Source organism: Heterocephalus glaber, unplaced genomic scaffold, assembly GCF_053883595.1.
Source record: "Heterocephalus glaber isolate CG9 unplaced genomic scaffold, H.glaber_assembly_v1.0 deba00001781, whole genome shotgun sequence".
Lineage (NCBI taxonomy): Eukaryota > Metazoa > Chordata > Mammalia > Rodentia > Bathyergidae > Heterocephalus > Heterocephalus glaber.
Window position 1 is genome coordinate 8,555,201 of NW_028258467.1, and position 22,916 is coordinate 8,578,116.

Consider the following 22,916-nt stretch of genomic DNA (forward strand, 5'->3'; position numbering starts at 1 on the left):
AAATCCACTCCTCTTCCAGCTAGCTGCCTAGGAACTGTTCTACTGGGTGATAAAATTCAGAGTTTTATCCTTGTCTAGGACCTCCTCTTCTATTCGAAAGAAACTTCAGCTGAACCACTCAGTGCTTTCCCATGCATGCAGAAATTCAATTCCAGGTTTGTATTTGAGTAAGGAAGATGAAGTGGCAATTGTGAACTTTTCTAGCATGCATGAGTAATAGATGGGACTACAGATTGTGAGGTAGGTAGAAGTATCTCAATTTGCAATATCCAAAAAGCAGACCCTAAAAATAAAATCTAAATGCAGGGAGTTTAGTTAGGAGTTAAAGAAAATACCTGGCATTGAGTGGAGAATTAAGGCATGCAAATGAAGTGAGGCAAAAACGTGCGTGTGGCCAAGTCAGTTATCCTGATGGGCTGCCATCAGTTGATTAATTTTCCAGGAGCTGTTGTGGCAGCCAGTGTTGGACAAACACTTCCAGGATACCAAACGTGGGGGACGAGGTGGTGTGTATTCAAATACCAACTTCCTTCCACTATTGTTTGAAGGATCCCTGGGAGGAATCTTAATTCCCCAGGTCTTCCAGCCCCCCCCCACAGCGGTAAAAGAAGACATTGGCACCTGCACAGAGCTGCTTGGGTCCTGAAGTGTGTGTGGGGCTGGCATTTAGACCCCTGCTCAGATTTCACCGCAACAGAGATGAGGGGACCGGCAGAGCATCCACCATGTCAGTTCAGAAAGTCAGTGTTCACCTTTCCCCCTAAGAGAAAACTTAACTTGCAGTTTGACTTTCATTATTATTTCACCTCCTGGACCTCAGTTTGCTCATTCTGAATGGGTCTGTGAGAGCTGGATGAAGAGGTATTGAAACAAAGCCATGCAAGTTCTCAGGTTCGTGCACACCAAACATTTGTTTCTTGAGGCTCATGTGTAGTTCTGCATCCCACATCCAGCAATTTTTTCAGTAACTCACATCTTCAACTAATGAAAAACTTTGAAGATTCTTTTTCAAATTCTTGATTGGGCTCTGGAGACTCGTCGACATCTCTCCTTGGATTAACACTTCTGATGCATTCTGCGGCCTTGTGAAATTGCTACTGAAAGCATAAAGATGAACATCAAACTATTTTTCCACATAGCCTGATGTTTTTAGATACAATCACCATATTAATCATGTTTCCATTTGTAAAGGAAGAACTTTTGGTGTGAGAAGATAAACTCGAAATGGAAATATATTATCTCAAAGCTTGGCTGTCTTGCACTTTGTTATTATAATGTTACCATTTGCTAGAATGGTTATCTGTCTTACAACTCATCTGCAAAAGTGGTGACAAACAAAGTTGAAACATCAGAATAAGTGGAACATGGGGCTGACAAATCTACTTTGCACTTGAGATAGCCCCAGCCAGGGATGACAACTGAATCTTTGACAATGCGGCATGTCGACTGATCCATTTTCACTGTGTCCTGTGAGTGCTCCAGCTACTATTTGCACCAGTTGAGCAGGATCTTGACTGTATTCATAACCTGGCTTTTATCAGACTAAGTTAAATCTTTCAGAATTACTTGTTCTTCGGGTAACCTCTTACATGTCTACCAAAGGAAAAAGAAAAAAAAATGTGACTTATTTTCAAAACAGATACTTGTACCATGTGTGTTACTATTAGCCCAATGGGTATCTGTTATAACAGACATAGTATATATTCATCAACACAGGTGGATCTTAGCTTCTATAACATTGAGACTGACACATACTGAATTATATTCTTTTGCCATTTGCTACATGGGTGATGTCAACCTCAGTGTCTTATCCCCTGGTATGTGGCTGAGAAAGGGAGTATAGAATCTGATGTTTTGACAGTGAGTCGACATTCATTGCTGTATCTATAATTGTGGCAACATAAATGTTCACTTAGTTTGGGCAATTTGTCACTTTTTCTTATCTGTAAATCTATCACTTAAAGTGGTCCCTAGAAATTGGTCAATCCAAGCATGTGAGAGAATGATTGATGGGAAAGAGCAGAGGTCATTGTGGGTGGACATTAATCAGAAAGGGAAGCTTGGAGTTGATGGCCACCACTTGAACACTGGACACCACCAAATAGCAAGAGAAGCAAGAGACTTATATGACTACATAGGGTATGTGTTTGCAAAAACAGGCTTTCCTTCTTTTGTCTAATTCATTCTTCAGTGCCTTTAAAACTGATAACCAGGTATATTTTCTTGATTACAAATGTAGAACAAAAGTGTCATCCTCATTAGCAACAATACCAAATGAGAGCTTGTGTGTGCAACCTTTAAAATGCTGAGGCAGGGGAGCCAGTAAAGACTGAAAGGAGTGACAGCTGAGTCCCTTGGAGGTTCTGTAGGTGGAGACCAGCTCCAGGCAGAAGGGATGGCTCCTTCCATTGCAACAGGAGAAAAGGAGGAAAGGGTGAATAAAGTTTAAGTCTCGACACTCTGTTTTCTCTGTGAAATAGGATTGGAAGGAACATTCCATTGCCTCTCCTTAGAGTTTTCACAAAGGAGGAGACTTCTATGATGTCCCCATTCTATTGCATGGAAGAAGAGGCCTAACAGATCAATGAAAGATGACATCCCCATAACCACTGAATGCTTCTTGATTGGGTGGAGCAAAAATATTTAACACCTGAGCATAGGTGGCCTCTGACTCCCCACTCTCTCTCCTATTTCCCAATATAACTTTCCTAGAAATGTATCTAATAACTCTTTCCAAATTTGATTGTTCTTTTCTCTAAATTGAGAATGGACAAAAATTAAAAAAGAAGTAATAAATGTTTGCCTTCAAAATGTACCAAAGGAGTCAAAGTCTTCTTCTGAAAGTCCAGGGCAAGGCCAACGGCCAAGTATTTGAGGAAAGGGAAGCACTTTTAAACTGCACTGCAGAGAGTGGAAAAGAGAAATGTGGTGATAGTTTCCAAAGACCCCTGCCCAGCTTGGGACCTGGACTATGTTGTTGCCTCTATTTGAGTTCCTGTCCTCTCCTGGCCTTGTTCTTAGCCCTGGAAATACAGTGATGCATAAACAGTCTCTGACCTCAAGGAGTTTAATACTTAATAGGTGTGTAAGCTGGAAAGTGGAAATCTATGTATACTTTAACTCCTGCTAAGAAGGAACAGGCAGTCAGCATTGTGCGATAAGTCCCAGGAGACATGAGAGTAGGAGGAGAGAGATTCAATTCAGGTCAGAGAAGTCTTCCTATGGCAGGTGACATTTGAGCTGATAACAGCTGTCGGAAAGGGTACTGGGGAAGAAGATGCAGACAGAAGGGAACCAGAGTAGGAATCCCAGAGAAAGGAGAACATACGGCTGTCTTAGGAGGGAAAGGGCAGTTAGTGTCTCACTGTAGCTAAAACACCTTCCTTTTCCATTTTTTCAGATGAGACAACTAGAGCCAAGAAGTTCAAATGATTTACTCAGAGTCCCAGAGTTAATAACACATAGAACCTAAGCCTTAGAACTTCTTACAACTTGATGCTCTTTCCACAGCACCACCTACCTCCCTGCTTCCCCACAGAGTCCCATAAGATAAAGACCCATATGGTTGATCCTTGTTCAGCTATTCTTCCTGTCTCCTTCCAAAGATGAGTTTGAGGATGGAAGAAAAGAGAAATGAAGCCTCCCAACTTGGGGCAAAGGAGCCATATGTCTTCTAACTCCTGGCACAATGGGGAGTCTCTTTAATGACTTTCCTAATTCCACCCACCCCACCCCCCCGCCCTTGCATCACAATGTTGGCTGCACATATGGTGCCTCTCCCTTCCCGAGGAATTGCTTTTACTGATATCGTTTCCTGTCACAACCTTAATATTCTTTTAATGTACTGCTGTTGCTTGCTGCAGAGCTAATCTGTTATCCCTTGTTATAGAGGCCTCATTCCAAATGCCAGAGCAGAGAATCATCCTTCTGAGCTAGGAGCAACACTTTCTTTGCTTTTTAATTTTAATCTTTGTCTTTCAAAGGATACACATAGATTCTAGGATAAAAAATTTTGAGTTTGTGTAAGGTGTGACTATATTAGTTACTTTGTGCTGCTAGTAATAACTTACCATAGGTTTTAATGGCAAGAATCAATTATATTCTTTTTAAAAATAACTCCAAATAATGAAAAGTCAAATCAGATATTGAAATACCAGTAAACCTGGATCAAAACCTTGGCACTATCACCAAGGATAAATATTGGTTCCATCTCAATATTGTACCTTCCATAGTGTCTGTTCAGTTCTTACCTTGGGGCCATGTTGGTTATAAAATGGTTGTCAGCAGTAATCACAGTTATCAGTTTTCTAGTGTGATAAGCATGCAAGGAAGGAAACATCCCTACTCACAGTTCCCAGTAAATATCTTAGTCTCATTGGCTTTAAGTGTACTATGTGCCCATATATATCTCGTGACCATGGATAGAAGAGGGGCTGATTGACTTAATGCCAACCAATCTAAACCTCAGGCTCAAAACATTAGGCACCACAGCGGAAAAGGAGAAATGGCCAGTGAAAAGGCCCCCAGTGCATCAGAATGGGCTTTAGGGAGTTCTTATGATAAGGACTTAAAGACTCCCAACTGCCTGCATTTAACTACTAGTCCCATTGCTCAGTGAATGAATTACAGAACACTGCTCAACATTTGTTTCTGTGCATCATTTTCCTCATTTTAGAAAGGAGATAAGAACAAGATATTTCCCTACACTAAAGGGTGAATTCTTATCATGGTATTTACAGCCTTTACAAAGGGTAAGCCAAGTGCTAAGGGGCGTTTACTTCACCTAGGGCAGTGGTGGCAAACCTATGGCATGTGTGCTGCAGCGAGTTGTGCGTATCATTGAAAGCTCTAAAAGGTTCACCATCACTGATCTAAGGTGGCCATTTAACCTCAACTTTACAGTTATATGAAGCAGTGCATTCATTTAAACCCTTTGATCTTCCCTGTTTTAAGCCCTCCAATAACAACACAAGGCGGGTAGAGATGCAGTTCTCATATCCATTACCCATTTTACAAAAGAGAGAACCAAGGCTCAGGGTTGTTCAGTAACTCACTTGAGTGGACCATACAGATCAGTTGACTAAGTTGTTCTTCTGGGATACAGCCATTCCCAGTATGGCAAAGGCATAATGGAGTCCTGGAGATAGATAGATAGATAGATAGATAGATAGATAGATAGATAGATAGATATCACATGGGACCACTTAAATTTACATTGATTATAAAATTAGACCTTCAGTTTCTCACCCATACTATCCACATTTTAAGGACTCAAATGTGGTTAGGAGATACCATATCAATCAGTGAAGATATAAAATACCATTTCTACTGTCATCAAAACTTCTAGGAAGTAGCACTGCTCTCAACCAGCACATACATTAAATATCTGGTGTTATGGCAGCTCTTCACAGTTCAGAGGCAGGAAGTGATGAGGTTAAAGTTCTTTGCTTACTTTTCTTCACTGCCCTGACTAGGTTAAAATGCAGCTATATAAAAGTAGTCATAGTATTTCTTAAAACTGAGAGAGTGAACAACATATGTAGTGTGAGAATATATTTATAGTCATATATCTAATACAGGTTTAGTTTTAAAGATATATGTATGTAAGAAACCCAATTCAATAGCAAGGAAACAAATAGCTTGATTTTTTAAAATGGACCCAAATAGACATTTCTCAAAAGAAGATAAACACATAGCCAACAGATGTGTGGGACAATGTTCAACCCCAGTCAACATCAGGGAATTGAAAATTAAATCCACAATGAGATGTCCTACCCTACCTGTCAGAATAGCTATTATGAAAAATAGGAAAGATAAGAAGCACTGGTGAGGATGTGAAGAAAGGGAATCTTTGCACACTGTTGGTAGAAATGTAATTTAGTACAATTGTTAAGGAAAATACTATGGAATTTTATAAAAAAATAAAAATAGAACTACTATATGAGCCAACAACCCTGATGGATATATAACCAATGAAAATAAAATTAGTATGCCAAGAGATTCCTGCACTCTCATTATTCACAATAGCTGATATATGGAATTAACTCAAGTGTTTATTAAAGATGAATGGATGCAGTAAATGTGGTATATATACAAAAAGGAATGATATTCAACATTTAAAAAGAAGGAAATTTTGTCATTTACAACAACATGAATGAACCCAGAGGTCACTGTGTTAAGTGCAATAAACCAGGCACAGAAAGACAAATGTGACACAATTTCTCTTACATGTGGAATGTAAAAAGTTTGAAGCCATAGAATCATAGAGTATAACTGTGGTTAACTGAGAAGTAGAGAGAAGATTGGACAGATGTTGGTCAAAGTACACAAAAGTCTAGCTAGACAAGGGAAGTTCAGAAGATCAATTGTACAGCATAGGGTCTACAGTTAGTTACAATATATTATATGCTTGAAAATTACTAAGGGAATAGTATTTAAGTGCTCTTGCTACACTCATATACACACAGAGATAAATATATGATACTTACATTAAATAGTTACACATATATTTGTTTAGTGATTCCTCAATTGGCATTAAAACCCATTGTGTTGTGTACCATAAATACATGCAACTTTACTTGTCAATTAAAAATAAATTAGTAAATAAAAAACAAGAACAGAACCTGTGTTGTGGTGAGCCATATAGGATTGTAAATAGCAGTAGGACGCACATGAGAATACATCACAGAATAAAACTGCAGCATATGGCAACCAGAAAAATTTTGTTTTAATCAAAGATAAAAAACACTGCTGACTACCCAGAATTCTATGTATACCTATCAGATAGGTACCATTTTATTGAGTATTTAAATGAAATATTAAAAAATCAATCCACCAAATTCAGGGGCTCCACATCCAAGAATTCAACCAACCACAGGCTAAAAATACTTGGGAAAAAATTGCATATTTACTGAACATGAACAGACATTGTTGTTGTCATTATTCCATGGACAACACATTCACCAACTATATAGCATTTTATCATGTTAAACATTATAAATAATCTAGAGATGATTTAAGGTACAGAGGAGATTGTTCACAGATTACACTCAAATAATGCACCTTTTACTACAAGGGACCTGAGCGTCCTCACATATTGATACCCATGGAAGGTCCCAGAACCAATTCTCCTTGGATACTGAAGGACATCTGTAAATAAGGGAATTTAGCTGCTACAGTTTTCTTTAGGCCTCACTTTAGGAGCATTTTATATTCTTTCCCCTCTACCACCTCTATCTTCTTTTATAGTCTCTAAAAGATCACTCTTCTCTGAAGCAGAGAACATCCAGAGACGAGAAATGGGGAGCTAGAGAAGCTTGGCAATTTTAGCATACACACTGAAACCTACAAAGAACTTGGCATCCTACTTTGGAGAGACTTGGAACCTTCTCTCCATTTCCATGCCAGACCATGTTTTTATAATTAGCCTCTTCAAAAAGGACGCCATCCTCAAAGCATGTCATGATGTGGGGACACACTGCACACAAAGAGGCTCTGTGGCAAAGGAAATGTAATGGCACATCTCCTGTTTACTCTCCCTGTCCTTTCTCTTTGGCTTTGTCACAATGCTTCACAATGTTTTAGATGTGCTGTGTGTGTGTACGCTATTGTATGGGTAAGTGGAAGTGCCATTGAGCAAAAGAAACATTTCCTCATTTCAGTCTATTCTATGGTCAGCAAGACCATCACTAGATGACAGGTCCTCCACCTCCGTTTCCCCAAAGTGAGATCTGGCTTTCTCTCTGGTCATCGCTTGCCTGTGTGCAGCTGGTGGCTCTGGCTGAGGATGAGCTCTATGTTGCTCCCTCTCTGCAGGAGCTGTTTTTCTTAGCTGACCTTTGACCTCATCATTGGAAGTTCTCCTCCCCATTTGGAAGGATTTTCCTCCATCCATTTTTCATGAAGACTTTATGTGTCTCTGATCACCCTTTAGAAAAAGGAATGAGGCAAATGAATTCTTCATGTGCCTCTCCTCTGCCTGTGTGGGATATATTTTAGAGCATCTGGCGGGCATAGCAAGGCTTTAATGCCTTTCTACATCAGGAGAAAAAGATGTGTGGATCTGAAAGAAATGTCATGCCAATGGTGTGCTTCCTCCTGAGTATGTATGAAGGGTATTGCTCTTTACGTAACTCTTGTTTAAAAGAGAAAGTCTTCAGGGATAAAACAAAAGTAAAAGCAAAATAAACCTAACAAGCAAAAATAAGTCTTAAAATGTATACACAGTAGATAGATGGGTTTTTCTGACTCTTCAATTAGAATTAAGAAAAAACATTGTACAGAGCTAGATCCCAAGTATAAATGTGAGGTTACCTACCTCTACCCATAATTTAAAAGTGATTTTTGATATGGGTACTGAGAACACAGAATTAAGAAAGAACATAATCTTCAACAAATTATGTTAAGAAAATTAGATTGCTACATGCACAATCAGAACAGATGACTATAGAACAATAAATTGAACCTTTATCTCACACTCTACACACACAAACACACACACACTCAAATCAACACAAAAGACTTAACTGTAAAATCTGAAAGTGTAATGCTATTAGAAGAAAACATGGGGGAAACGCCATGATATTTGTCTGTGCAACTATTTCTTTGAATATGACTTAGAAGTACAGACAAAAAAAAATGCAAAGACAGACACTGGGATTGTATTTTAGTAAGTTCTAGAAGCTCTATGTCCAAAATGCCTCCAGTCTGGTGACTTACCTGAATGTCCCTCCCTACACTCTAGTCCAACCAATAACCCTCTCTCATTTAGACTATTGCCTATTCACCAATCCACCCCATCTCACTTCTACTATTGTTCTTGCTCTCTCATTTCCTTTGTCCTATGGCATCAAGAGCTTCCCTGAGCATTACCCTTCTGTTCAGATTAATCACTGTGTCCCTGGATCCAACCCTGATGTTTTGACCCCGTTTGCCTCTCAGACCTCATGTCAAATAGCTCTATCTAATTGCTCACTGTAATTCATTTACATCTGTCTTACATTTATCCACAAAGGCGGATTCTTTTCTTCTGCATAAAATGAATTTCCTCAGATCTTTCCATGCCTGGCATGGGGTCCTCCAGCTCTCAACCAAAACATGGCCATCTTAAAATTTTTTTCTCTTTTTCTGATCCCATGACGGAGATCTCTAGAGTCACACTCCACTTCTTCCAGCATTACCTTGCCTTATTTGTTTGCTACTGGAGACTCATCACAATTGGGGCTATTTTGTTTATTTATTGGCTTTATGGTTTTCTTCTGTCTCACCTCTCAGGACAGCAGCCCCATCACAATTGTAATCTAGTCTCCTTGTTACCTTTGTCTCCTGAGGGTCTTCCCAGGACCATGTATAGAAGGAGCTCAGCAAATGCTTTTTTTAATGAATAGATGAATGCATGAATGGTGTTTTAGCCTTTTTTTTTAAAGAATGCATTACATCAATCACTAACCCACAGGAAGGGAGACAATGCAGAAGGCTCTGAAGAAAGATCTTATTCCATTTTTGGACATCTTCAATGTGTATTAACAAACGAAGGGCACTGGGAAACACTAGCACAGAATTCTCAGATGTTGGCACAGCAGGCATTTGAGACCAGATTATTCTTTATTGTGAAGCTGTCCTGTGTATTGCAGAATGTCTAGAAATGTCCCTGGGCTCTACTTACTTTATGTCTATAGCAGTCTCCACAGTTGTGACAACTACAAATGTCTGTAGGTATCATCAGATGCTCCCTGGGTATGTGGAGGGGGACTTACTACCAGTTGAGAAACATAGCCTTAGGACTTCTGCCCTTTTGCCATGAACCCCTGAAATCTGCCATGTCACACAAACTCCTCCACATCTGACTCCCACTCCTCCCTAGCAGCCAATCCTTTATCTCTCTTTAAAGTTGGGGCAGGGGGCAAAGAGTGATTCTGCCACTAGCAGAGTAACTTTGAGATTCTCCTAAAAACCAGTCCTCATGTCTCTCTCATGTAGTTACACACCACACCCCCCATTCTACTTCACTGAGCACTTTTTCTCCACTCTCTTCTGGGCTGTAACTGATTCAGTATGCATTATTAACCACTCTAAAAATACTGATCTCATAATCTGGAAAACTCCCTTGATTAAAGGGTAATATTTTATATGATCTCCTTCCAAACACCATCTCAAAAGAGTAGGGACGTATTTCTTAGAGTAGATAAGGATTTTCTAGTTTTCTAAAATATTAAAAGAAACAGTCAACTTGTCAGCCCATTTTTGGATTACTGTATGCTAGTTATGATGTATTCACATAAAAACTCATTGGTATTTGGGATGGTGCATTAGTCTGAAAAGTTAGGGACCCAAAACACTAAAAATGGGAGGTTCTCACTCACTCACAGGCTCTTCACCACAGACCTCTGCTACTATTTGCCTAAGACCATTGGCAGAATGTGCAGCCAAAGAGTGTGTCCCTGTCATTGATGCAAATGTGCAGGAGGTGATTGAATCCCACTGAAGAAGGAACTCTGCTCCTCAGCCTGCTTATACAAGGCAAAATCCATAAGCAGCAGGCGAGAAACAACCTGCTCTGTCACTTCCAAGAACAAGTAGATTAGGTGCTGCTAAGGGAAGGGTAAGAGGAAACACTGCCTCATGGAGTTTTCATGGAAAACTGTCATAGATATTGCGCCTATGTGCATCATAAACAGAGGCCCACCTCTGGAAGGGAGTTAAGAAAATTCTGCGCAAGGGTGACCACAAATACATGGTTGAGTGGTTGCTCTATGATGGAGGGGAAGAACATTTGTAAACCTCAACAACTGAGTTCTAGATACACAGGCACTACTTAAGACTGAGTGAAATGTCTCCTGAGCACCCTTACCAAGAGCCTTGCACAGAATTAAACAACCATAGTCTATAGCTGGTAATGGAGCAAGAACACGTACTAAAACTAGACCCATGGCGAACAGGGACAGTTGAAAGTTAAATGTTGAGCGTGAACAGAAACAAAATGTCTGCAAGAATCTCCCCATCCTGTCTACCCTAAGCATAGGCAGTGGCAGCTGCTGATGGGAACTTTAAAGCTGTTGGTCCACTAAAGGAAATAGCATAAGCAACAAAAGTCCAACTTAAATTTAATTCCTGACTAGACTGGCTCAATCCTCCACCAATAGCCTGTGAAAGAATAGGGATAATGTATCTATTTCTACATGTAACTATAACTTACTTTAGTCTCTACTCTTCTATACACAATGTCTCGCACTTAATAAGAATTATGAAACTCAAAGAAAATGTGAAGAAACAATCTCTGGTCAAGAGTTAAAACCACCAATAGAATCAGATTCAGAGATGATTCAAATGTTGGTTCTCTAAAACAGAGATTTAAAAATAACTGAGTTTATTATATTAAGTTATTAAGTAGAAAATTTGGACAAAGAGCACAAGCAGCTGGACAGCACACCAGAAAGATAAAAATATAAGGAAGAATCAAAAAGAACATTAGAAATTGAAAAATCATCTTAGGGATAAAGAATTTCTTCCACATGCTCAGTGGTAGAATCAAGGGAGCTGATAAAATAACCTGAAGATAGACCAAAATAAATTACACAAACTCATACTGAGCATGAAGAAATAAAGAGCTGGAAACAAGTGAATGTTTGCAAGAGGTGTTGCATAGGAACCAAATATAATAACATTCGCACATGGAATCTGCACAAAAATTGAGCCATAATTAAAGGAAAGAGTAAGCAAAGTCATTAAAACAACTCAAAATACATTAAGGGTGATAAGTCTAAGCTTCTGTCTTTACTATACTTCTTACCAGAAATGTTAGATGTCCCTTGCACACGTGTATAACAGCAGAAAGTAGTTAATTAGACCGATAGTTGTAACCTGTCAGACAGACTTAGATCAAAGCTCAGATTCACCATTTACTGTACATCCATGGATAAGGAGCTTAATTCCACCTCTTATTTTTTTGAATCTACAAAATAGGGATAAAGAAAACCCTTTCCATATTGTCTGGCACATAATAAAAATCAAATAAATATTGGCTATTTTCATTTTTGTTACCAGAATTTTATTCTGTCATTTAAGCAAATATACAAGTGAATGATAACATTAGACTATACTATATGAAACAAAGAGAAAACATCTTGTGGTTGTTCAGAAAACATATTTTAGGGTCAGACTGTTTGCCTCAATTTTCTTTGTATGTAAAAATGACAATAATAATAGTATATACTTCTGTCAATATTCGCAACATACATAGAATAGAGTCAGGCACTATATTTTTAATTAATCAGTAAGCACTTGGACAATAAAATCTATGGAAGCTAAAATTCAATATTAAATTCAGGATACTAAGAAGGTGGTTTGTTTATTACATGTTTAATTCATGAAAAGAGCTAATAATTATTATAAACTACCTCAATAGAGTGACTGAAAACATCATAAAAATTTGTTGAGCTTTCCTCTCTTATTAGTCAGATTTTACTGTTCAAATGTTGAGATTAATGTGGTTAAAATTAATATTGAAGAAGACCTGGAATGAAGTAATAGAAGGATTATGAAAGTGATGATCTGCTTTTGCCCTAGTGCTTGACACCCCACATATATGTGGAAGATAACATAAGCCACATCTCTGACCACTAGTGTCAAAGAAAGTACAGAAAAATTACATTTTTTCAAGAGTATTCTTTTTTTTCCGAATCTGTCTTTTTTGCCTCAACTGGTGATGACTGTGAGTGTCATTACAGTATTGCATCTGGATGAAGAAGACATTCCCTTTACACTTTAATTATAGAGCTGCTGACAACCAGCGCCTCCCTCTTTTGCCATTGAATCTGTTACCCAGCTCTGCTTAGAATAAGGGAATTTCACAGTTTCAGGGAACAAATCTATTTATTTATAGCCGAGTGACCTTCTGCTCATCAGTGTTATGGACCCTTGATGCCTCCCAGGAATTTAAGGTTCTCTGAATGTCTGGCTAGCATTTACAATGGAATTTATAATCCTGGGAATTGGTGCGGTACTATAAGAGGGGGTCATATTTGAACATATTTTGTGCTGGGACCTAATTTTGCTCAGATACAGGCTATGTGCAGACAGCAGTCTCTGCCCAGTATTCCACTGTGTTCCCTCCTTCTAGCTCATTTCTCTCACATTGTTTGTTTCCTGTGAATACAATAGCTTGAAAGAAAGTCTGCTCTGGGTGCAGTGAAAGAGCTCAAGATGTGATAAAAAGCAAACCTAGGGTTGTACATTTTCTGTATCACAGCAGGTAACTGCCTTAACCTCTCTTCATCTTAGTTTCCTAAACTGACACATGCAGAGATTAATATTTGTCTAATGGGCATGGTTGCTGCAGGGAAAATCAAATATATAATACTAATCATTGAAATGAACCTGGTTTTCCTGATATGCTGGCAGCATTTGAAAACTTTGCCTTCTTTATTTTACTTAATCCTCACAACAATCTTTGGAGATATTTCCTGCTACTACTACTACTACTATTATTATTATTATTATTATTATTATTATTATGTATAACAGATAGAAAAGCAGACAACCAAAGTAGTTAAGTGACTCTCTGCTCACTGATGAATTCAAATACAAATAGTCTGATTGTGGATACTAGGCTCTGAAACACTCTTTACTGCCTCTCTTGCAATGGGCAAGCAGAAAATGTTAATCCATAAAATTTTCTAAAAATGAAATTACTGTCATTATTTCTATAGCTAGTTCTCTAGTGGATAATCCACATGGAAGTGCTCTGCATTCCTAAAATATACAACTCATAGGGAAATGACTTCAGAAATAATACCCCAGGGCTTAACATCACATATTTTTAACCATTAGCCTTGCTAAAAAGACACTGACCAATTCTGAAACAGCACAGTGAAAATAATAAATATTTTACAACAAAAATTGGGCCTGACAATGATCTGAATATAGGATCTAGGCTTGACTGGAGATTCATGGGATAGGGTTAGATGTCCTAACAAAATCAATTTCCTTAGAAACTCGTTCCTGAAATGCAACAAATTAAACAGATGGAGGGAAAGAGTGGAACTGTGTCCCTTTCTTCCTTGACACTATCTTTCTCTAGTTTCAAAACTGCTTTTAGGAGGCTTGTGAAAGGAGAGCAAGAAGATCCACTTTTGGATAGCTTAAAGGCCCTGCTTCTTTTCTATCAAAGAGACCATAAGAGAGAAAAGATTTCCCAGAGCCTCCATTGAACAGACTTTCTTCCTGCCCTCCAACCTGAAGTCCCCATATGCCTTATCAATAATAATGAATGTGTTCACAGAAATGAAATACAGGAGCAAAAACATACAAATAAAAATAGTATGTTGATGGAGATAATGAATTTAGCAAAGAGAATTATTTAATGCCAATGGTAGAAAGAATTTGGAGGTCATGTGAGTCAGCCTTCACAGAGAAGAAATTGGTTTGTTCTAGGACATACAGATACTTAGAGCCACAACTTCTTGTTCTTGAATACTAGGGGACAAGAAATTTCTCAGAGCTCGTTGACTGCCTCAGTGATTCAGTAGTACAGACTTCCAGCAAATCCCTAGTATGGTTCACATCCTGCTCTGGTGGCTGGCATTCCCATGATAAATCATATGTATGTCTTGTTCTTCAAAAACTCACTGTAGGGATAGGGAAAAGGGGATAAAAAATAAATAAATTGTCTATGATGAATATATTGTATCAGAAGTGGAGCAAAGGGTGGCAACCTCATGAGCTGTAGCTATGCTGGGTTGGATAGAAACCTTCAGACACACCCACAATCATACCTCCCTCTTCGACTCCCTATAGAGAGATGAGAGTACACGGGGCTATCCTTGAGGCTCTCATAAGTTAGCACGGAAGATGAGACACCATAGAGATCTGCAAGTGAGAAAAAGACACTTGCCAGCAGAAAGGTTCAAACAGGGAGCCAAACATTGTAGGGAGGCAGAATGCACCCAGCTGGAAACATCTGAAGGTCTGCCTGGAAGAGGTGGCATTTGATCTGGTTCTGAAAGGCTCTGCAGAACTTCTGAGCATGCACAGAGCCCTGGTGTGCCAGGCATGGGAAAATCCCACAGGAAGCACCCAGTAACACATTCAGTTTGATTTATCCCCGGCTCCTTGGTGCACATGGCATGATTAAGTTCCTAAGCATAAACATATTCCTTTTAAAATCCATCTTCAAAGTAGACCAGAGTTCTGGGCCAACGGGGACTTGACATATCAAAAGAAACTTGCTGACATAAACTGGAGTATGGAGCTTGATCTATTCTAATATATGATTTTAATGTTTCTCATTTTGCAGCCTTGCCAGCCTCCATCTATCATCCACCGTCACATTTAAGTTTCTTAAATTACTGCTTTTTAACTTTTGTCCCTCATTCGGCAAAAAGATATATTCTAAAGATTGGCCTAGACCCCCAGCCCATCCCTGTGATTATATCTTAACATTAATTGCAAGAGGTGGAAAATAGGAATCTTTGCTCCTTTCACCATAAGGTAAGTGTTTTTTTTATTAATTTCTTCTATTGGTACATTTTAGGTACACAACACAATTACATTTCTCATTGGGAATTGTACCTTTACTTAATACACCTTGGTTCTTATTTTTTCCCATTCCTAGCCCTCCCTTCACCCCCTCCACCCTTCCCTATTTACAAAGATTTTATTTCCATTTTTTCTATTTCTCAGCACTTTTCCTCTCCCTTTTTTCCTTTTCCCTGCCCCTCCCACTACCCCTACCCCTTTGGACCTTTTCTTCCTATTTTGCATTATCAATTATTCATTCTAATCATTGGTACATTTTAGGTATACAATAGAATGACATTCATCATTGGAAATTTGCACCTTTTCATAATCTCTCTTGGTTCTTATTTTTCACCCTTGCCCAGCCCTCCCTTCAACCCCTCCAGCCCTCCCTATTTACAAATATTTTGTTCCTATTTTTCCATTTTCTCATATTAATCCCATTCCCTTCTATCCTTTCCCCTAGCCCTCCCACTTCCTTCCCCTTTGCCCCTTTTCTTCCTATTTCACATTACCTGTTATACATTTTAGTCCTTATTTACACTTTCAGTTTCTCACACCAGAGAAACTATTTGTTATTTATACATGTGTGTCCTATTTATTTCACTTAAGAGTATCACCTCAATGTGCATCCACTTAGCTATAAATGTCTCTAATTTCTCACTTTTTATGGCTGAGTAGTACTCCATTTTATTAAAAAAACGCATTTTCTTTATGCAGTCTCCAGTTGATGGGCATTTGGGCTGTTTCCAAGTTTTAGCTATCACAAACTGTGCTGCTGTGAACATGGGTGCACATATATCACTGTGGTATGATTCTTTTAATTCTTTGGGGAAGATCCCCAGCAGTGGAATAGCGGGGTCAAATGGGACTTCCAGTCCCAGTTCTTTGAGGTATCTCCATACTGATTTCCACAGTGGTTGCACCAGTCTACACTTCCACCAGCAGTGGAGCAGGGTTCCTCTTTCCCCACAGCCCCACCAGCATTTGTGATTGGTTGATTTCATGATAGCAGCCATTCTTTCTGGAGTGAGGTGGAATCTCAGCTTTGTTTTCATTTGCATCTCTCGAATGACCAGTGATGTTGAACATTTTTTCATGTATTTATTCGCTATTTTCTACTTCTTTGTCTGAGAAATGTCTGTTCATTTCAGATGTCCATTTTTGGATTGGGTCTTTAAATTTGGGAGGTCTGATCTTTTTAAGTTCTTTATAGATTCGAGATAGTAGACCTTTGTCTGAGGAAGAACAGGTGAAGATTTTTTCCCACATTGTGTGTTGTCTCTTTACTCTGCTGGTGGTTCCTCTTGCTGTGCAGAAGCTTTTTAATAACAAGAGATCCCACTTGTTGATTGTTTGTGCTAGTTCATGGGCAACTGAGGTTTTGTTCATAAAATCTTTTCCTGATGTCTTCAAGAGTTCTACCTAACCTCTGTTCCAACTGGTTCAGAGTTTCTATTTTAATATTTAGATCTTTAATCCATTTTGATTTTAGTTTAGTGCATGGCGAGAGATATAGGTCTAGTTTTAATCTTTGGCAAGTTGAAGCCCAATTTTTCCAGCACCATTTATGAAAGAGGCTATCTTTCCTCCAGTGAGGGTGTTTGGCTCCTTTATCGAAGAAGAGATGGCTGAGTGTATCTGGCATTGTTTCTGCATCTTCTAATCTGTTCCACTGGTCCTCAGGTCTGTTTCCCAGTATCATGCTGTTTTTATTACAGTAGCTTTGTAGTAGAGTTGCAGGTTGGGGATTGTGATACCCCCTGCCATGTCTCTGTTACCTAGAAATGCTTTTGCTATTCTGGGTTTCTTCTTGTTCCAAATGAATTTTTGGATTGTTTTCTCAAGGTCTGTTAAGTATGCTGCTGGGATCTCAATTGGAATTGCATTAAATCTACATGGCAGTTTTGGAAGTATGGCCATTTTCACTATAGTAATCCTTCCTACCCAGGAGCAGGGGATGTCTGTCCATTTTCTGATATCATCTTCAATCTCTCTTTTCAGAGTGCCATAGTTTTCAGAGAAGAGATCTTTGATTTCTTTCCTTAGATTGATTCCTAGGTATTTCAGTTTTGGGGATGCTATTGTGAAAGGAATTATTTGCCCTAATTCTCTCTCAGTGAGTCTGTCATTCATGTAGTGGAAAGCTATTGATTTTTGTGTGTTGACCTTATAACCAGCTATTTGACTGAATTTGGTTATTAAGTCTAGAAGACTTTTGGTGGAGTTCTTGGGGTGTTCTATATAGAGTATCATGTCATCTGCAAATAATGACAATTTGACTTCTTCATTTCCTATCTATTATTCCTTTTATTTCTTTCTCTTGTCTAATTGCCATGGCTAATGTTTCCAGAACTATATTGAACAAGAGTGGTGATAGTGGACATCCTTGTCTTGTCCCTGATTTTAGTGTGAAGGATTTCAGTTTTTGAGAATTTAGTATGATATTGGCTGTTGGTTTTTCATAGATGGCTTCTATCAGTTTGAGGTAGAGACCATCTATTCCAATTTTTTGTAGGGTTTTTATCATAAATGCATGTTGGATTTTGTCAAATGCTTTTTCTGTGTCTATGGAGATAACCATATGGTTTTTGTCCTTGGCTCTATTGATACAGTGTATTACATTGATTGATTTGCATATGTTGAAGCATCCCTGCATCACTGGGATGAATCCCACTTGATCAGGGTGTATGATCTTCTTGATGATCTTCTGCATTCTGTTTGCCATTATCTTATTAAGGATTTTTGCATCTATGTTCATTAGTGAGATTGGCCTATAGTTCTCTTTTTCGGTTGGGTCTTTCTCTGCTTTGGGGATCAAGGTGATGCTTGCTTCCAAGAATGAATTTGGGAGTATTGCTTCCCTTTCAATTTCATTGAAGAGTTTAAGCAGTAGAGGCAGTAGTTCCTCTCTAAATGTCTTGTAGAATTCAGCAGTGAAGCCATCAGGGCCTGGGCTTTTCTTAGTTGATAAGTTTTTAATTACATTTTCAATTTCATTGGTTGATATTGGGTTGTTCAGAAATTTTAGGTCTTCTTCGTTCAACTTTGGTAATTCACATGTATCTAGGAATCTGTCCATTTCTTCTGTATTTTCCATCTTATTGGCGTATAGGTTCTGGAAATAGGTATTGAGGATCCTCTGAATTTCTGCTGTGTCTGTTGTAATCTCACACCTTTCATTCCTAATTTCATGGATTTGGGCCTTTTCTTTCCTTTTTCTGATAAGGTTGGCTAAGGGTTTGTAAATTTTGTTGATTCTTTCGAAGAACCAACTCTTGGCTTCATTGATTTTTTGTATCATTCTCTTAGTCTCCATTGCATTGATTTCTCCTCTGATCTTTATAATTTCCTCCCTTGTATGAGCTCTGGTCTTGTCCTGCTCTTCTTTTTCTAGAAGCTTGAGGTCCAGCTTCAGGTTGTTTAAGTGGCCTCATTCTGTTTTCCTAATATGCGTATTCACTGCTATGAATTTCCCTCGTAAGACCGCTTTCATTGTGGCCCATAGATTCTGATATGTTTACTGTCATTGTCATTTAACTGAAAGAACTGTCTGATTTCTTCTTTAATTTCCTCTGTGACCCATTGGTTATTCAGAAGTGTGTTGTTCAATTTCCACGTGTTTATGAAATTTTTCGAGTTTCTTTTGCTATGGATCTCCAATTTCATTGCACTATGGTCTGATAATATACAGGGGATAACTTCAATTCCTTTGCACTTTCTTAAACATGTTCTATGTGTGAGTATGTGGTCTATTTTGGAGAATGACCCATGTGCAGCTAAGAAGAATGTGTATTCTGATTTCTTGGGTGGAAGACTCTGTAAACATCTGTTAAGTTCATTTGTTCAAGAGTTCGATTGAGTTCTAGTATTTCATTGCTTATTTTTAGTCTAGTTGATCTATCTATTTGTGGCAGTGGGGTGTTGAGGTCCCCCACTACAATTGTATTAGTGCATATATGACTTTTCATGTCCGTTAGTATTTGTTTTATATAGTTGGGCACACTAGTGTTTGGTGCATAGATATTTATGATTGTCATCTCTTCCTCTTGGATTGTTCCCTTTACAAGGATGTAGTGTCCTTCTTTGTCTCTCTTAATCAGTGTTGGTTTGAAGTCTACTTGATCTGCCAAGAGGATAGCTACTCCTGCTTTTTTGGGGGTTCCTGTCGCATGGAGTATTGTTTTCCTCCCTTTAACTTTCAGTCTATGAGTTTCCTTTTGAATTAAGTGTGTTTCTTGTATGCAGCATATTGTTGGATTTTGCTTCTTGACCCATTCTGCCAGTCTATTTCTTTTGATTGGTGAATTGAGACCATTAACATTGATGCTTATAACTGAAACGTATTGACTCGTCATTGCCATGACTTTTTCTTTTTGTTGGGTTCTCGCCCTTTCCATTTAATTTCTTGTCATGCCAGATGGGTTCATTCTGCTTTGCTTCCTGGGGTTGTGATCCTCAATGTTTGTTCCTAGGATATTGTGTAAAATTCTTTGGAGTGCTGGTTTGGTATTCATGAAGTTCCTAAGGTGCTCTTTGTCATGAAAGTATCTTATTTCTCCATCCATTTTGAAAGATAGTTTTGCAGGGTACATCAATCTGGGTTGGAGGCTGTTTTCTTTTAGGGCTTGGAATATGTCATTCCAAGCTCTTCTTGCCTTGATGGTTTGTGTTGAGAAGTCTGCTGTGATTCTGATGGGCTTTCCTTTGTATGTGATCTGTTTCTTTTCTCTAACTGCTTATAGAACTTTGTTCTTCTGTTGAGTTTCTGGAATCTTAACAATTATATGCCTATGTGTAGATTTTTTTTGATCAAGGCTATTTGGAGTCCTATATGCCTCACTTATCTGTATGTCAAGCTCTTTTCCCCTGCTTGGGAAGTTTTCTGCCATTATTTCTGTGAAGAGTTTTTTTATGTCATCTGCACTCTCTCCTCTTTCTTCATTGACTCCAATCAGTCTTATGTTACTCTTCTTTGCATCATCTAGCAGCTACTGGATTGATTTCTCATGTTCCCTTATAATTTTGAAGCAATTTTTCTTTTCCTGGTCATTAATTGTAATCTTATCTTCTATATCTGAAATTCTGTCCTCACATTGGCTCATTCTGCTGTGAAGACTTTCAATGGAGTTTTTCATGTCCTGGAAATCTATTTGCATCTGTTTTATGGATTCCATTTGTTTCCTATGTTGGGATTCCATCATGTTCCTCAGCTCCTCTGTAGATTTATTAATCATGTCTTGCACTAGGACCATAATTTCTCCTGTTATCTGAGAAATTATTTCTGATTTCATTTTTTCCAGATCCCCTTTTGTTGCCAGTTCAGTGGGTCCAGGTGGTTGAGTATCAGAGTGTTCCATCTCATTTCCCTTTGGGGTTACTGTAGGTGATCTGGAAGTCTGGTTTTGAGACTTATTTACGTGTTTTCTCATTTCGACTGCGGGGGTGGGGGCTGTTGGTGCCTGCATGGATTACCTCCTCTGAGCTGGGAGTGGTGGGACTCAGTACCGTGGTCTGGTGGTCTGGTGTCCTCTGCGTCTTTGTAGTGTGGAACCAGGTGGCTGTACATAGGAGCAGGGGGGGTTGTCCAGTGGACGGTTGCAGGGGCGCGGGCTGATTTGGTGTGTTCTGCGGGACTCGTGACCTCTGTAGGTCATGCCCAATGCTTGTGATTTTGATCAGACAAATGCTTTACAAAATTTGAAGGTCATACAAATATAAATGAAATTAAAACTTTAACATTTTAAGTTTAGGTCAATAAACCCATCTTTTCAAACCCTGGTATTTTCAACTTAATGAATAGATAGATGAAGAAATGAATGAAAAGAAAAATAACTTGAAATGCAAGAATATAAATATTCATTTTGTTGGAACAAACTATTGAGGAATACTTGGATTTCCAGCTTCAGGAAAAGAGTCATGTATGTCATTGTTTAGCAACTTGATGGTACATTGGGCAGTTATTTGAAAAGAATATGCAATACCATACTTCTATGTTGTATATGTTGTATGTTGATTGAAACAAAAAATAGAAATTAAAATTGTATACAGTGGATGATTATGATCATCAGAAAATTAACAAAAATAAATTCATTGAACTGGTAACACAACCTGTGCTCAATAAGAGGTTCTTTTTTTAAAATTCTTACATATTTCCATTTTTTGATGATGATACTAATCTCACAATAAAACTGTTCACTGATGCATTTAAAAATCCTCATCTTCATATATAGGAAGGAAAATGAGAATGCTTACCTGATCCTAATGTAGATTATATAATAACCATGAAAAATACAAATCAAGAGATTTGTACCCTCTCATTTGTTCCTGAAATACTTTGCAGACCAGGAAGCAACATAACTCTCAGGATTGCATTGGTCAGTTTATTAATATATTATTTTGTTTCTGTATTTCTGAAACACCAGCTGCTGAGAGCTGAGGGCTATTTACCTATCAGTTCTGACTGGAGTGGAAAGCATCATTGTGCCACTTCCAATAAAGGCTCACTTATTGGAGAAGGCTAAGGAGCTGAAGAAATCATTTACTAGAAGAGCATAGGAAGTCAGAAGACTTCTGTCCACTATTGCTAGATCAGTTTCATTTAAAATCAGGAACACACATAAGCGCGCACGCACACACACACACACACACATAATCAAATGAAAAAAATAAGTAAATATGAAAACCTCCCATGGGGTCCCATTTTGCTTATATTATCACATATCTCCTCAATGAAGTCCAAATTCCTAAGCCTGGTCAAGGTCATTGTGAATGCAGATAAGAAGAGATGGGCCTTTGGAAATAGGATGACTGCACTCCAATCTCAGTTTGGTCAATAGCCAGCTGGTGGAATGTAGACCAGGTGCTTAATCCATCTGAATGAAAAATGCCCTATTTGGGAAATGAGAATACTACTTGGTAAAAAGGAAAATTTGTTTAGATATAGATACATGTTTAGATATAGGATTATCACTTCCCTCCAGTGTGGTTCCTCTCTTTTCCTGTATGTGTCACTCACAAGTGATTTCTGTACATTCTCCCAAAATTCCATAATCTTATGTTCTCATATGTGGTTAGGATTTTAAAGATTGTTGGCTGTGTTGGAAATGAGCCCAACTTTTCCTTCCACTGCCCTATGTTTTGTACACTCCATGTCGCCTTCACTTAGGTGAGACCTTCTGACTTACCTATCAACTTAACCTTTTCTGAGCTCCAGAGTGGATGAAATCTCCATCCCTGGCCATATGCACTCAAAACATGGTGCCATTACACCAGAGAATCTTTCACAGTTTACCATTTCCCATTTGTTGATCATCATTAGTATTTTTTCTTCCACTGGAATGCAAATTAGAAGAGGAAATGGGATGTTTGCTCCAAATTCATTTCATAGCATGTAGTACACT

At 38.4% G+C, this 22,916-nt stretch overlaps 1 long non-coding RNA gene across 1 annotated transcript in view; it reads right to left on the reverse strand.

Annotated features, from left to right (window-relative positions):
• The window catches only part of LOC110345744 (uncharacterized), a 115,509-nt gene that overhangs the window by 10,229 nt on the left and 82,364 nt on the right, over positions 1–22,916 (reverse strand). Inside the window, exon 4 of the long non-coding RNA XR_015447998.1 lies at positions 622–1,593. This is a non-coding gene — a long non-coding RNA (uncharacterized LOC110345744). The remainder of the gene's footprint in view (positions 1–621; positions 1,594–22,916) is intronic.